The following is a 14876-nucleotide window of genomic DNA, read 5'->3' as shown; positions in this document are numbered from 1 at the left end:
AGAGTCTTTCCGGTCCTCCAACTCTTCCCATTGGTCAACACCTGAGAGGTAAGGTCAGCGGAAGTGAGCTCCCCTACGCATGCGCAGCAGTCCCTCTCCCTGAGACATGCGCAGTCCCGGGTCAGGGAAGGGGGAGAACACCGACGGCCGGAACTGTCAGCCGTTTGCTGGAAACCGTCTCGAGGATGTGTTGGGGGAGACGGAACTGAGGGTGGGGGCGGCGCTCGCGTGTCCCGCGCCGGCATGTGCGCACTAATGCAGTGACGTCATCACGGAGCGAGTGGATTCCTATTGGCTGATTTAGAGGATGAGCTCCTTTGTGATGTCACAATGTGGAGGTTGAACAATGGGTTTCAGACTAAGACTTCCTCCTCTGGGCAACATCTGGGAGCAAATCAATGTCTGCCCCTTTCAGAAGTTCATACGATATAAGAAGAGTTAGGCCATTTGGCCCATCGAGTCTGCTCCGCCATTCGACCATCGCTGATCTCATCCTGGCCTTACCTCCACCGTCCTGAGAGTTCTTCAGAACCCTTCAACCCAATTAAAAATCTGTCTGCTTCTCCCTAAATTTACTCATTGTCCCAGCTCCTCCGCACTCTGGGGTAGTGAATTCCACAGATTCACAGCCCTTGGGAGAAGCAGCTTCTCATCAACTCTGTTTTGAATAGGGCAGCACTGTGGCCCAATGGTTAGCACTGCTGCCTACGGCGCTGAGGATCTGGGTTCGATCCAGGCCCCGGGTCACTGTCTGTGTGGAATTTGCACTTTCTCCCCGTGTCTACGTAGGTTTCACCCCCACAACCCAAAGATGTGCAGAGTAGGTGGATTGGTCACACTAAATTGCCCCTTAATTGGAAAAAAAAATAATTGGGTACTCTAAATTTTATTTTTTTTAAATTAAAACTGTTTTGAATTTGCTGCCGCTTTTCGTAAGACTATTACCTCTCGTTCTGGAATGCCCCACAAGAGGCAGCAGCCGCTCCAAGTCTACTTTATCTTTCCATTTCTTTTCTCATTCTGAGGGGACAGTGGTGACTTGCAGCAGCTGAAGAGAAAGGAAGTGAATCCAGTCTGTATGTTCCACACATTTTGAGTTCAGTAACATAGACATATTTCTGTCTGGCAGTCTGCATGGAGATTTTCAGGCCTCTCCAAAACGGGGAGCAGGGATCTGTCAGTCAGCCTGAATCAGCACCTTTAGAGAATTAGGAGGATGAATATTACAGCAGAGTGAGAATGGAGGGAGAGTGTTGGATGGAAACTAGAATTGCCTGTTCTCAATTTCCATTTGTAAGTTCCTTTTACAGGATATTAGATGAAGATTTGCAGAAAAAAACCTAACGCCACTTCAGGATTTGGAAGAGTCACTTGGTTTATCGGGACCTGAATATCATCAGGAGAACCATCACTGCAAAAGCCACTTCTGGGGTGAAGGATTGCCAGTCAGGCAAAGGAACAGAATGGAAGTAAACAGGAACGAAGAATCACGTTGGGCTGGTTCCAGGAGAATTGAGTGACAACTTCAGCGACGTAACCATGGAGTGTGATTTTTGATTGTCTTAAAAGTAAAAGGGCTACATTCTATTTGTAGTTTAAGGGATACGTTCCCTATAAAAATAGTGTTTAGGCATTGTTGCTTCTAGTTTGTTGCAATAAAGTCATACAACCTGAAGTTTTTGTCTTATGACTCATTAATTTGTTCACTGGGTTTAGAATTTATCTTTTAAAATTCCTGATCTTTTCAGAGATCTTACACAGTTGGTTTTGAGTCACAAGTTTCAACTTCCCAATTAAGCCTCAGGCAACTTGCTGTCTCTCTCTTGCTCATGTCAATGACAGCCCAGTAACAGAGCTGAAGGCTGGAGATGCTGTGACCCCTTGTCGGAGCTGGAATCAGTTGAAAGAAGAACCATAGTTTCTGGTTGAGCTTTGTGTTAGCTGTCCAACCAGGCTGACCATATATAAATAGCTAACCAGGTATTATGTTGTGATGAGGGTTTAGAAACAGACCCTGGATAGACGAGTTCACAGAAGCTGTGGGCTTGTCAGCTGTACAATGAAACCAGACATCAAACAGCCACAGACACCTGTAATATTGGACACTGGGTTTAATCCTGTTCTGTATTAAACAGACCTAGTTGATACTGGGTGATTGTGATATAGTTAATCTGACCCTTTGTTCATTCAATTCCAAAAGTGAATAATATTGATTCAAGTACAGTGACTACCTTGTCAATCTGTCAATAAGGTGGTGTCAGTTCATGCAGATCCGTATCTGAACTCAATTCCATTACTTATTTTTGTTACTGACTAGACTGTCTCTCTCTTCTCTCCTCTCTCTCTCCTGCCTCTCTCAGTCTCTGGTGTTCCTCTCTCTCTCTAGTGCCTCTCACTCCCTCTGCTTCCTCTCTGTCTCTCTCAGCTGCCTCTCACTCTCTTCAGTGCTTAGGAAGGCAGGTGGGATAGTTTCCTTTGGTAGCCGAGGGCTGAGATTATGAGAACAGGGAGATTGTGCTGGAACTGCATCAAACACCAGTTAGACCACAGCCATATTACAGGAAGGATGTGATCATCCGAGAGAGACTGCAGAGGAGATTTATTTATTTAAATTTAGTGTGCCCAATTAATTTTTTCCAATTAAGGGGCAATTTATTGTGGCCAATCGACCTACCCTGCACAACTTTGTGTTGTGGGGGTGAAACCCACGCAAACACGGGGAGAATGTGCAAACTCCCCACGGACAGTGACCCAGAGTCGGGGTCGAACCTGGGACCTAATGCTGCCCGTTGCAGAGAAGATTTATGATGATGTTGCCAGGGATGGAGAATTTTAACTATGAGGAAAGTTTGGATCTCCCCAGTGTGAATTCGCCGGTATACAGTGAGTTGCTGAATCTAGTCCCACAGTGAGAGTACCTGAACGGTCTCATCAGTGTGTACAAGCTGATGGGACATCAGTTCCCCGGACGTTTTATAGAATTTCCCACAGTTTAAACATTTGAAAGGTCTGTCTTTAATAATAATAATCTCTATTGTCACAAGTAAGCTCACATTAACATTGCAATGAAGTGAAAAGCCCCGAGTTGCCACATTCTGCCGTCTGTTCGGGTACACGGAAGGAGAATTCAGAATGTCCAAATTACCCAACAGCACGTTAGATAAACTCGGTCAGTTCTCACTGGAACAACGGAGGTTGAGAGGCGAGCTGATAGAGGTCTACAAGGTTATGAGTGGTATGGACAGAGTGGATAGTCAGATGCTCTTTCCTAGTGTAGGAGAGTCAAGTACTCGGGGACATAGGTTTAAAGTGCGCGGGGAAAAGTTCAGAACAGATGTGCGAAGCAGGTTTTTTACACAGGGTGGGAAATATATGGAACGTGCTGCCTGGGGAGGTGGTGGGAGCAGGTACAGTAGCGGCATTTAAGGGACAATTAGATAAATATATGAATAGGGTGGGAATGGAAGGATATGGACTCCATAAGTGCAGACGGTTTTAGTTTAGGCAGGTACCATTATCGACGCAGGCTTGGAGGGCCGAAGGGCCTGTTCCTGTGCTGTATTGTTCTGGGGTTTTTTTTAATTTAGATTTCCCAATTCAACTTTTCCAATTAAGGGGCAATTTAGCATGTTCAATCCACCTATCCTGCACATCTTTTGGGTTGTGGGGGTGACACCCACGCAAACATGGGGAGAATGTGCAAACTCCACACGGACAGTGACCCAGAGCTGGGATTGAACCTGGGACCTCGGTGGCGTGAGACTGCAGTGCTACCACTGCACCACCGTGCTGCTCTTGCATATTGTTCTATGTTCACCTCTTTCGGGACTTGTGGGAGGAAACCGGACCACCCGGAAGAAACCCACGCAGACACAGGGAGAACATGCAGACACCGCACAGACAGTGACCCAAGCCGTGAATCGAACCTGGGACCCTGGCGCTATGAAGCAACAGTGCTAACCACTGTGCTACTGTATCACCCCAATATGATTCCACTAGTATTTCAGCAAGGTGGACGAATCCCTTCCCACAATCAGATGAATGGCCTCTCCCCAGTGTGAATTCGCTGGTGGACAGTGAGTTGAGATGATCGCCTGAACCCAGCCCCGCAGTGAGAGCACCTGAACGGTCTCTCATCAGTGTGAATATATTGGTGGGACATCAGCTCCCAGGAGCCTTCATAACATTTCACATAGGCTGGGCATTTAAAAGGTCTCTCATCAGTGTGAACATGTTGATGGTACATCTGTTTTCCAGAGCTTTCAAAGCACTTCCCACAGTCTAGACATTTAAAAGGTATTTTGTCAGTGTGAACTCGCTGTTGTCTCGGCAGAGTGGATATATGAGTGAATCCCTTCCCACACTCAGTACAGGCAAATGGTCTCTCCCCGGTGTGAACTCGCTACTTTTCAGTCGTTTGGATGAATCAGTCAATCCTTTTCCACACACACAGCAGGTGAACAACTTCTCTCCAGTGTGAACCCGCTGTTGTGTCAGCAAGTTTGATGACCAAGTAGATCCCTTCCCACACACGGAGCAGATGAATGGTCTCTCCCCAGTGTGAGTGTGTCAATGAGTTTCCAGCTCAGACGGGAAACCAAATGCCATCTCACAATCCCCACATTTCCACGGTTTCGCGACAGTGTGAATGCGCTTGTGTCTTGACAGGCCAGAAGATTGACTGAAACCTCGTCCACACACACAACACATGTATGGTTTCTCTCCACTGTGAACGGTGTTTTTTCCTTCCATGTGAATCGATGGAATTCCCTGCCCAGTGAAGCAGTTGCGGCTCCTTCATTAAATGTTTTCAAGATAAAGATAGATAGTTTTTTGAAGAATAAAGGAATAAAGGGTTATGGTGTTCTGGCGGGAAAGTGGAGCTAAGTCGACAATACATCAGCCATGATCTCATTGAATGGTGGAGCAGGCTCAAAGGTCCAGGTGGCCTACTCCTGCTCCTAGTTCTTATATTCTTATATTATGTTCAAAACCTGCTGATATTCAGTAACGATAACTGAAGCGACTCCGCCAGATCCTGATGTGATGTTTCCCAAATGCAAACCTTCCCCTTCCAATATCCTGTGAAATCAGTTTAGACAGAAAAAAAGGAGTGAGAGAAAATCCAGAAAAACACAAAGGTGGATTGTGAAATTGAGCTGAAATCTGGTCATTTGTGAGGCCGGCACTAGGAAAAGGTGACCTTGAAAACTGCCAGATGTTCACAAAAGAACAACTGATTCACTGATGTCGTTCAGGGAAGGGAACCTTCCACAGGTCTGGGCCAGAAAAGTTTCAGGCCTCTGTGGGGGGAGGAGAGTGAGAAAAGATTGAGAGCAGAGGAGAAGGAGAGAGAATTTATATTTCCAAAATCTAACCAGAACATTGTCAGAATCTCCCAAACCCTCAATCTCCACCTCCTTGAAGGACCAGGATATCGGGTCTGTGAACACTATCACATCCAGGTTCCCCTCCAAGGCACACACAGTTCTGACAGTAAGTAATGGGTGAGCAGAAACTTTCTCCACTTCAATATTGGGAAGACATTGCGTTCAGCCCCTGTAACAAACTCCATTTATTAGCCACTGACTCCATCCCTCACCCTGGTCATTGTTTTGAGATTGAGGTTGAAAGAGATTGTCCAAATGGTTGGTGTGATATTTGACCCTGTGACTTGCTCCCAACCACATATTTACATCATCTTGAAGACTGGATTCCACCTCAGTAACATTGCCTGACTCCAGCCAAGGCTCAGAGCATCTGTTGCTAAAACTCTGATCTATTCCTTTGTTACCTCTGAGAGATCTATGCTCCTCGAATTGATACTTCCTGAGTATTCCTGATTTTATTTACTCTGTCTTAGGTGGCATCACCTGAAGGTGCCAAGACCACAAGACTTTGTAAGGTGCACCTTGTACACCACCTTCAGTGGTATCTGCCCCAGCCTCGCACACAAAGTTGAGGCGTTCAGCCTCCGCAGCACACCCTCTCCTCCAGCGCCACACCCATCTTTTCCTCCCACTTTGCCTTAACCCCTAAAACGCTCCTGTAAATCACCGAGACAAACCCCTGTCCAGCCCTAACCACCCCCCCCCACCCCCCCCAACCCCATCCTCTGGTCCGCTGACAGCACCGCCTCCAACAGCGAGGAGACAGGCACTATTGGGAAGGTCGGGAAGACCTTCCTTGCAAAGTCCAGCACCCGCATATACCTAAAACATTCTCCCCACGCCAACCCAAACATCTCAGTCAGCCCCTCAAAGCTCGTAAACTGCCCTCCCAGAAACAGGGATTCTTTTCCAATTAAGGGGCAATTTAGCGTGGCCAATCCACACAACCAGCACATCTTTGGTTGTGAATATAATTCTAACTTAGGATGACCACTCGTGTGCCCTACTGAACTTAACTTTACCCCTTGTCATTGTCAGCAGTTCATTCTTGGTGCAATATGTAGATAGTCCAACGAGGGAAGGGGCAGTACTGGATCTGGTATTGGGGAATGAGCCTGGACAGGTGGTTGAGGTTTCAGTAGGGGAACATTTTGGGAGTAGTGAACATAATTCCCTATGTTTTAGGGTACTTTCGCCACAGATTTTTGGGCACAAAAGGCAGGACGTCCCTTGAGGTAGTAGGATCCAGAGAGAAGGAGTTACATCTTTTTCTTTCCTTCCCTGCTTCCACCCTGCCTCCTCATTAAGACACTGGGACTCAAAGGGTGACCCAGTTTGATGGACAGGTTGTCTCTATTCGAAACAATGGGGGACAAGCTCCACCCAGCTATGAAAATATTGCCCCCAACGTGATGGCGGCCGCACATGCTCAGTGCTGCACATTGCCCCCAATAAAGATGGTGATCATTAACCGGGACGATTTAAGGGATCTTTGGCCCTGCTCAGTACAAATGCGATTGATGAGTTTTTGAGGGAGTTTGTAGATCACACAATCTGTATAGAAATCTTCCCGTCCACACGCCGGTTCCATCATACGCTCCGATCTGTGATTTTCCGCTTACAAATTACGGATCCGAGAAAAAAAGCATCCACCCCTCACCATTTCCCGCACTGCACATGCTTCATTCACTGCCCCTCATTCGCTCAGATTGGTTGGAGGACCAGCCACTCCCATTCAGTCCTCCAGTCCTGCCCCTATTATTAGTGGTCCTGAGCCGCCGTCAATCATTCCCCTGGGCATTGTGATCTGGAGCATGCGCAGTGCGGTTGATGAGGTGAGACAGTAGCGCGCAGGTGCAATGCTACTGTTCGTCTGGAGGAGAGTCCTTTGTCCCAGGGAAGCAAAGTTAGCATCAGGCGGTGGGAGGGAGGATGCGCAAACCCTTCACAATCATTGTCAGCTCCCTGGTTTGCAGCTGCGGGGCTTCTCCCTCCTAGGAACAGGCCCAGATTAACGGTCACCATCCAGCTTCAGCGACTGGAGGATGGTTCACATCATAAGATGGGGGAGGGGGGACAATAAATAAGAGCTCACACTTTGCATTCAAATCAATGAGGACTCTGATCTCTGGAAAGGAAGGAAGCCCTGGGAGGTGGGCAGGGAGGATTCACAAACACCCGCTGGAGGCCCCAACCCGCCAAGAAGAATCCACAGATCCTGATTTTGCAGCTCCCGGGGCTTGTTTGCTTCAGCTGCGGCCGCCTTGGTGAAACAACAGAGTGCGCGGAGCATCAGGATTCCAGTGACCAGGAGAGAAAATTACCGATTTATTCTCACTCTACACAGAGGGACTTGAGAACTGAACCCAGCCAGAGTGGAGGGAGCGGGTAAACTGTAAGGAATGGAATTTTGAAGGTGGTTTGAAAGGTTTGGCAGACTGACAAACTCTCATGGTGAAAATTAAAGGTAAGCCTGCACGGGTCTGTGTGAAGAGGTGGGCGGTGTTGGGTGGGCTGCTGACAGAAATGTGAGGCCAGGGAGGGGGTGGTTGGCTGCCAGAACGGTTGGAACAGAGTTCTACATAGGTCCAGTTGACGAGTCAGACACCCAAGCAGCAAATCTCAGTGGATTCAAATATGGCCCATAAAATGTGGGCTGGTTTGTCACCCTGGGGTTTGGATTCCAGCATAGGGAGGAGGGAGAATGGATGTGATGAGGATTTACTGTTTCGCAAAAACAAGTGCAGAAAATCTGTTCCATACAAATGCGAATTGTCTGTCCTTCATTTTTATTCGGTATTGACAATGATGATGTTTATAAACTCTTTTTATCGGAAATTTGGAATCTGCAGGTGTGAAATCGTCCAACCTGGAGAGACACAAGGACATCCACACCATAGACAAACCATGGAAATGTGGGGCCTGTGGGAAGGCATTCATATCTCCATCCCAACTGGAAACTCATCTGCGTAGTCACTCAGGGGAGAGACCTTTCACCTGCTCCATGTGTGGGAAACAATTTAATCGATTGTTCAACCTTTGCACACACCAGCGAATTCACACTGGAGAGCGGCCATTCATCTGCTCTGTGTGTATGAAGGGATTCAGCAGTTCATCACACCTACTGAAACACAAACGTGGTCACACTGGGGAAAGTCCGTTCATCTGCTTCAAGTGTGGGAAGAGATTTACTAATTCACCTGACCTTCTAACACACCAGCGAGTTCACACCGGGGAGAGGCCTTTCAACTGCTCCATGTTTGGGAAGAGATTCACGCAGTCACAAAACCTAATGAGACACAGGCGAGTTCAAATAACTTTTGGAAGTAGATTCAGCTGAATGGATGATCTCAGTGTCAGTGACAAAGAAATCAATGAGCTCCTTGCACTTGTTTGAAGTCAGGAGAGAGATTTAAGAAGATGATCGTGAAGAACAGAATCTGGGTTGTCCTTGCTTCCAGGAACAATCCAGAAATAGTGACCAGTTTAGGCAGAGGCGAGCAGGGCCAGGTAGAGCTGGATGTGTTGCTGCTGCCTCTGGTAATCAACAGTTCGACCAGTTGATAAGACTGCGCCAAGTGAAAAGTGAATTGGTAAGAGTGAGAAAATGGGCAGCAAATTATCTTCAAGTTTACAGATAAAAGTTGGGATGCTGGTCAGGAGTATGTTGCAATCATCAAGTTTAAAGATAACAGTTGCATAGATGTTGGTTTCAGAGCAGACACACTGGGGTGAGGGCTAGGGCGGGCAATATTATTGAGCTGGATATAAACAGTCTTAGTGATGGTGCAAATATGTAGTCAAAAGCTCATCTGGTCAAATATGACATTGAAATCTGCATTAGTCGCACACAGTGCGTGTATCACCTACAAGATGCACTGCAGCAACTCATCAAGGCTCTTTGGACAGTACTTTTCAACCCTTGACCACCTCATACGACAAGCACAGCAGACACATGAGAACACCATCACCTGCAGGTTCCCCTCCAAGCCACACAACATCCTGACTTGGAACTATGTCCCTGTTCCTTCACTGTTGTTGGGTGAAAATCCTGGAACTCCCACCCTGGCCACACTGTGGCTCAACCTACACATCATGTGTTTCAGCGGTTTGAGAAGACAACTGACCACCATCTTCTCGAGGGCAATTAGGAGTGGGCAATGATTTTCCCCAGCAATATCCACTACCTGTGAAAGGATAAAATAAACACAGTTGCCAGGGAGGTGGATGGTGACTAGAGAATGGAGTTTGTAGCAGGGCCATAAGACAATGGCTTCACTATTTCTTTTTTAAAATAAATTTAGAGTTCCCAATTATTATTTTCCAATTTAGCGTGGCCAATCCACCTACGCTGCACATCTTTGGGTTGTGGGGATGACACCCACGCAGACACTGGGAGAATGTGCAAACTCAATGACTTCACTATTTCCAATGTTTAATTGGAGGAAATTTCTGTTCACCCAATTCTGGATGTCAGACAAGTCAGGACGATGTGTGAATTGGAGGTGGTGGTTTTCATATACACCTCTTACTTTGGGGAAGTTGGGGGTTTGAGATTCTGTCAAAGTTCTTGTTCAAGTTGTCGTTGTATAAAATTTGTCTCCTTTACCTCCTGCCTCTCCACTTCTATTTGTCCCCCTCTGCTCCCAAAGTGTCCAGAGTCTAGTGTAGGCCCACTGACCCAGGGTGACCGGCCGCCATCTTGGTAGAAACAAAGTAGAAACTTGGTAGAAATGGCGCATGTGCGGCCATTTTGGTGAGGGAACAGGAAGTGGAGGCTTCAGGGTCAAGGTGACCAGGAGAAAAATCATTCTGAACCCTGGACCAGCTCTACCCTCCCATCCAATAATTTTAATATTCAAACATATTTTTCTGTTGATATTTTTGAAATACTCTCGTACTGCCCACTGCAAAACCTTCATTGAACTACCTGTATCACAATGGCAGTTGAGCAAAACTCAGTGAGTTCCAGGATCTGCCTGAAAAGGCAGCGATACGATTCACGAATTAATTTTAAAAGAGAGGTGGATAGTTACCTGAGGATGAGAAGGTGCAAGGCGAGGGACATGAAACTGGACTGAGGGACTGAACAAGTCCGTTCTTTCTAAAAGTCAGCACAGGAAAGATGGGCTGAACAACCCCCATCGCCCCCTCTTGTGCAATGCACCTCTACGATTCTCGGAACCTGAATGGAACCAAAATAACATCCGAAATCGTTATTGGTCATTTTATTAAATGTAAAGAATACACTGTCCATCAAGAGCTACTTAAGAGCAGAATAAACAGGAGCAGTTGGAGGACATAGAGCCTGCTCCACTTTTTCTCCTTGTTGCCATTTTCCTTCTTTCCCTCTGTATCCAATAATCTCTTGAATTCAGTCTTGAATATACTCAGCGACTGAGCATCCACAGCCTTCGAGGGTGTAGAATTCCAATTCACAAACTTGAATGAAGAAACGCCGCATCTTATTCACATATCGCCACTAACATCTCAAGATGTTTTACCGGAGGATAGGCAGACAGGGATTCCTACAAATAGTTGTTTGTGGTTCATTGCAGTTCCTTGACAAGGTATCGGCTTTATTCTGAGTGTTGTGAAGGCTGAGCTGACTTTTCTGGTACGCCTGCTTTCCAGAGATGATCAGACAAGAGTAATGCTGCTGGGCTCAACGCTTTTTCATCAACAATGATTCAGCCTCTGCAGGAAATTGAGAAAAGAGGCAGCATCGCTCTTCGGCCACACAGGATAGTACTGGTTAGATTCAATGTCTTTATCCAGAGGGTGTGGAACTTGCTGCCACAGGGACTGGTTGAGGAAAACAGCATGAATGCACTTAGCAAGTTGCAGACACAAGAGAGAAAGGAATAGAAAGACCTACAGACAGAGAGAAGTGGTAGGCTCATGGGGAATATATACACTGACACTGGATACAATGACCTGTTTTTGTGCTGTCCATTGAGTTTCATTCTACTTTGATTCTTTTTACAGGGTATGGAATGGAAAGACTTACAGGCAGCAAACTCAAGGTTTGAGAGCCTTTTGATTTGTCAGGATATGAATATCATCGGCCCCTGAATGTGGAAGGAGAAATGTTTGTCTTCTATCTCTGGGAAGGTCAGTGTGACTGGAAAAAGCACCGAGACACATAAATACGCAAGTGAATGTGTTCCAGTGAGCTGACTGTGAAAAGAGCCTTAACCAGTTACACAGCCTGAAAAAACATCACATCATTCACAGCAGAGAGAAACTGTACACGATGTTCTGTGTGTGAATGAGGCTCCAATCTGGAGAGACACAAGGTCATCGGCACCATGGAGAAACGGTGGAAATGTGGAGACTGTGGGAAGGGGTTCAAATCTCCATCCCTGCCGGAAGCTCATCAACGCAGTCACACTGGTGAGGGACCGTTCACCTGCTCCCTGTGTGGAAAGGGATTTACTCAGTCAGCACACCTTATGAAATATCAACTTGTGCACAGTAATTAGAGATCTTCTAACTGTTCTGACTGTGAGAAGAGCTTCAAAAGTGAAATGGATCTGCTGAGACACCAGCGAGTTCACACCGGAAAGAGGCCATTCACCTTCTCCGAGTGTGGGAAGGGATTCACTCAGTCAGCCAACCTGCTCACACACCAGCAGGTTCACACTGGGGAGAGGCTGTTCCCTTGCTCTGTGTGTGGGGAAAGATTTAATCATTGATCTAACCTGCAGAGACTCCAGACAGTTCACACTGGAGAGAGGTCGTTCACCTGCTCCAAGTGTGGGAAGAGATTCCTTCACTTATGGAACCTTGCTACACATCAACTTGTTCAGTGATCATAAGAACTAGGAGCAGTAGTCGGCCATCTGGCCCCTCGAGCCTGCTCCGCCATTCAATGAGATCATGGCTGATCTTTTGTGGACTCAGCTCCACTTTCCGGCCCGAACACCATAACCCTTAATCCCTTTATTCTTCAAAAAACTATCTATCAGAAACCTTTTAAATGTTCTGACTGTGAGAAGAGCTATAAAACTACATCTGATCTGCTGAAACACCAATGCACTCACACTGGGGAGAGGCCGTTTATCTGCTCTGTGTGTGTGGAAGAGATTCACTTGGTCATCCCACATGCTGAGACACCAGAGACTTCACGAGTGACTGCAGGGGTTGGATTCTGCTGTTATTGCTGCTGTTAATCACATCCAGGACTGAACCATGTTCATTCTGACAGCTGGAGTTTGTTTCTGCTGATAATAATCCCTGTAACCAGTTGGAGTTTAATATTTTGATATTTGTCAAATGAATTAATGTTTCAGACACACACTTTGCTGGAACCTTAATTTCTCCAGGATAAGAGGCAACTAATTTGTGTCCTGTCACAGATTGCTCCATTTTGGGGACTTTTCTCCTTTCTAACTCTAGATTATTTCAATTCTCATACCTTATTACTTCCTTGGGTTTGGGGGTGAGACCCACACAGACACAAAATACTGTGTTTTCTGTATTGGACAATTACATTAAAATCTGGAACACATGTATAGGGATTGGTGTCTCCATATCATGTGTATAAAGTACTGATGTTCTCTAGTTATGCTCTTCCCCACATTCTCTCCATATCCTCTCTCACAAAACCTTCCATTATTTTAAAGATTTCTATTAGGTTATCCCCTCTGCCTTCATTTCGAAGGAGAGAGGAGACCCAGCCTGTCAATCCTTTCCTGATACTTTATATGTACCTACACATTTCTGGTTTCACCATTATAAATCTTCTTTGCACCCTCTTCAGTGCCTCGGTATCATTTTATAATATCGTGACCAGAACAGCATGCAGTGATCGGTGAGATACTTGATCCAGGAGTCACAGATAACCCCAAAAATGGGACCAAGCCAATATGTGATTTTACGCTGGTTTATTGAGAAACAAGAGTTTAAAAATGATGCATAATGGACACAAAAAAATCATACAGCCTGAGAATGATTTCCCAGTCCCAGAGGACAGACGGATGATGCAGAATGAGTACTGGTCTCCATTACTAGTGGCTGCTGTCTCCTCTGGATGGTTCACTGCTGTGAGCCAGTGTGGGTGTTGGGTGAAGCCAGTCTGGACCTTTTTAGAAATCTCTTCCTGTTTTAACCTTTACACAGACAAATGGTTTGCGGATGGATCCTGAGATCCAATCATATCAGGGTTAGAAATGTCAATTTAAGAGCCTGTGTTAGAGACCAGTCCTGGGCAGAAAGAACAGGTCTGTCCTGTGTTTGTCACCCAGCAAGCTGCTGTGGAAGATTTCTTCACAGGCGAGAAAGGAAGTGAGCTATTCCTATAATATTCAATAAATGCCTTCATGTTTTATCATTTATTTCTTACAAATCTTTTCGTCTTGAGAAGTGAATATCCTTATTGACTTCTCTCAACTGATTTCTGATCAACCCACCTATTTCTACACTACAAGTTTGTTTTCATAATTTCTTGATTACATCGATAACACATTTCGATAACATACTAAAACTGCTAAAGTTATCAGAATCAGCAACACAAATGCTTGAGCTGCCGCCAAGAATAAAAGTAAAAACCTTTCCAGTAAAATGTGATAACTGTTCACTTAGATTCATCTTTCCCAGCTGCAGAGCATCTCACACCATTCCAAATTATTGGCATGTTGAAAATACATCAGCTTCAAACAGAAGTTCATGCACGGACTTTAAAGATTCTCCAGCTCTCTGTTCACCTACCTCCACCTTGTGGATATTTTCTGAATCCAGATTCTAGATCCCTTTTCACTTTAATTTCACTCCCACTGACAGATACAAGAGTGTATAATTATATTCTGATTGTTTTAAAGTCAGTTTTTCAGTGGAGTATGTGTCAATATCATAATGTATTAAAATGTGTTCTCATTCTACTGACCACATTAATCACTCGATGTTCTGTTATCGAATAGCTGAGTATGTCTGGGACCCGTTCTTCAGTGCAGCTTCCAGCTTCACCATGCATTTCCACATCAGCACACCCACACTGGTATCCCAGTATCAGGCTCCATGTGCCATACACGTCACTCTTGGACTTTCAGGTGATCTCACCGAAAAATCTGGCGGGGGGATCTCTGTTGGAGGATCTGTACTTCTCTCTCCCTGCATGGCTCCAATGCCTCAGTCAATGGCCAATCAATTCAGTTTATCTTTTAAAGTTAAGAGGCAGGGACATATTTATCTCCAAGAGAAAGTTATCAATTTATTTGTCTGATCTACACTGATTTTCACTAGAATGTACATCGATATAACATCGTTCTATTCTATTGAACTCTCCCCAGGGTGAGTTATCCCATTTCCCATTGGGTGATGTGATTTTCTCTATATATTATTCTAAGTGGGCCATCCTATTAATTATTATCAGTCTCATTCAGGAGTCCTGGAGAAACTTTACTGTCCAATAGTAATTGCATTCACACAATATTGTCTTTGTATATCAGAGACACAAGTATTTGAAATCAGTTTGGAGATAACTCC

The 14876-nt window shown here is 45.5% G+C and overlaps 1 long non-coding RNA gene across 1 annotated transcript; it reads left to right on the top strand.

Moving 5' to 3' along the window:
• Positions 1–21: 21 nt before the first annotated feature.
• Positions 22–1675, top strand: LOC140420571 (uncharacterized). Its single transcript, XR_011946452.1, has 2 exons — positions 22–211; positions 1311–1675. It is a non-coding gene; the product is annotated as an uncharacterized lncRNA (long non-coding RNA).
• The last annotated feature ends 13201 nt before the right edge of the window (positions 1676–14876 follow it).

This window comes from Scyliorhinus torazame, chromosome 5, assembly GCF_047496885.1.
Source record: "Scyliorhinus torazame isolate Kashiwa2021f chromosome 5, sScyTor2.1, whole genome shotgun sequence".
Lineage (NCBI taxonomy): Eukaryota > Metazoa > Chordata > Chondrichthyes > Carcharhiniformes > Scyliorhinidae > Scyliorhinus > Scyliorhinus torazame.
Note: the sequence above shows the minus strand (reverse complement) of the source record. Positions and strands in the feature narration are given on the sequence as shown.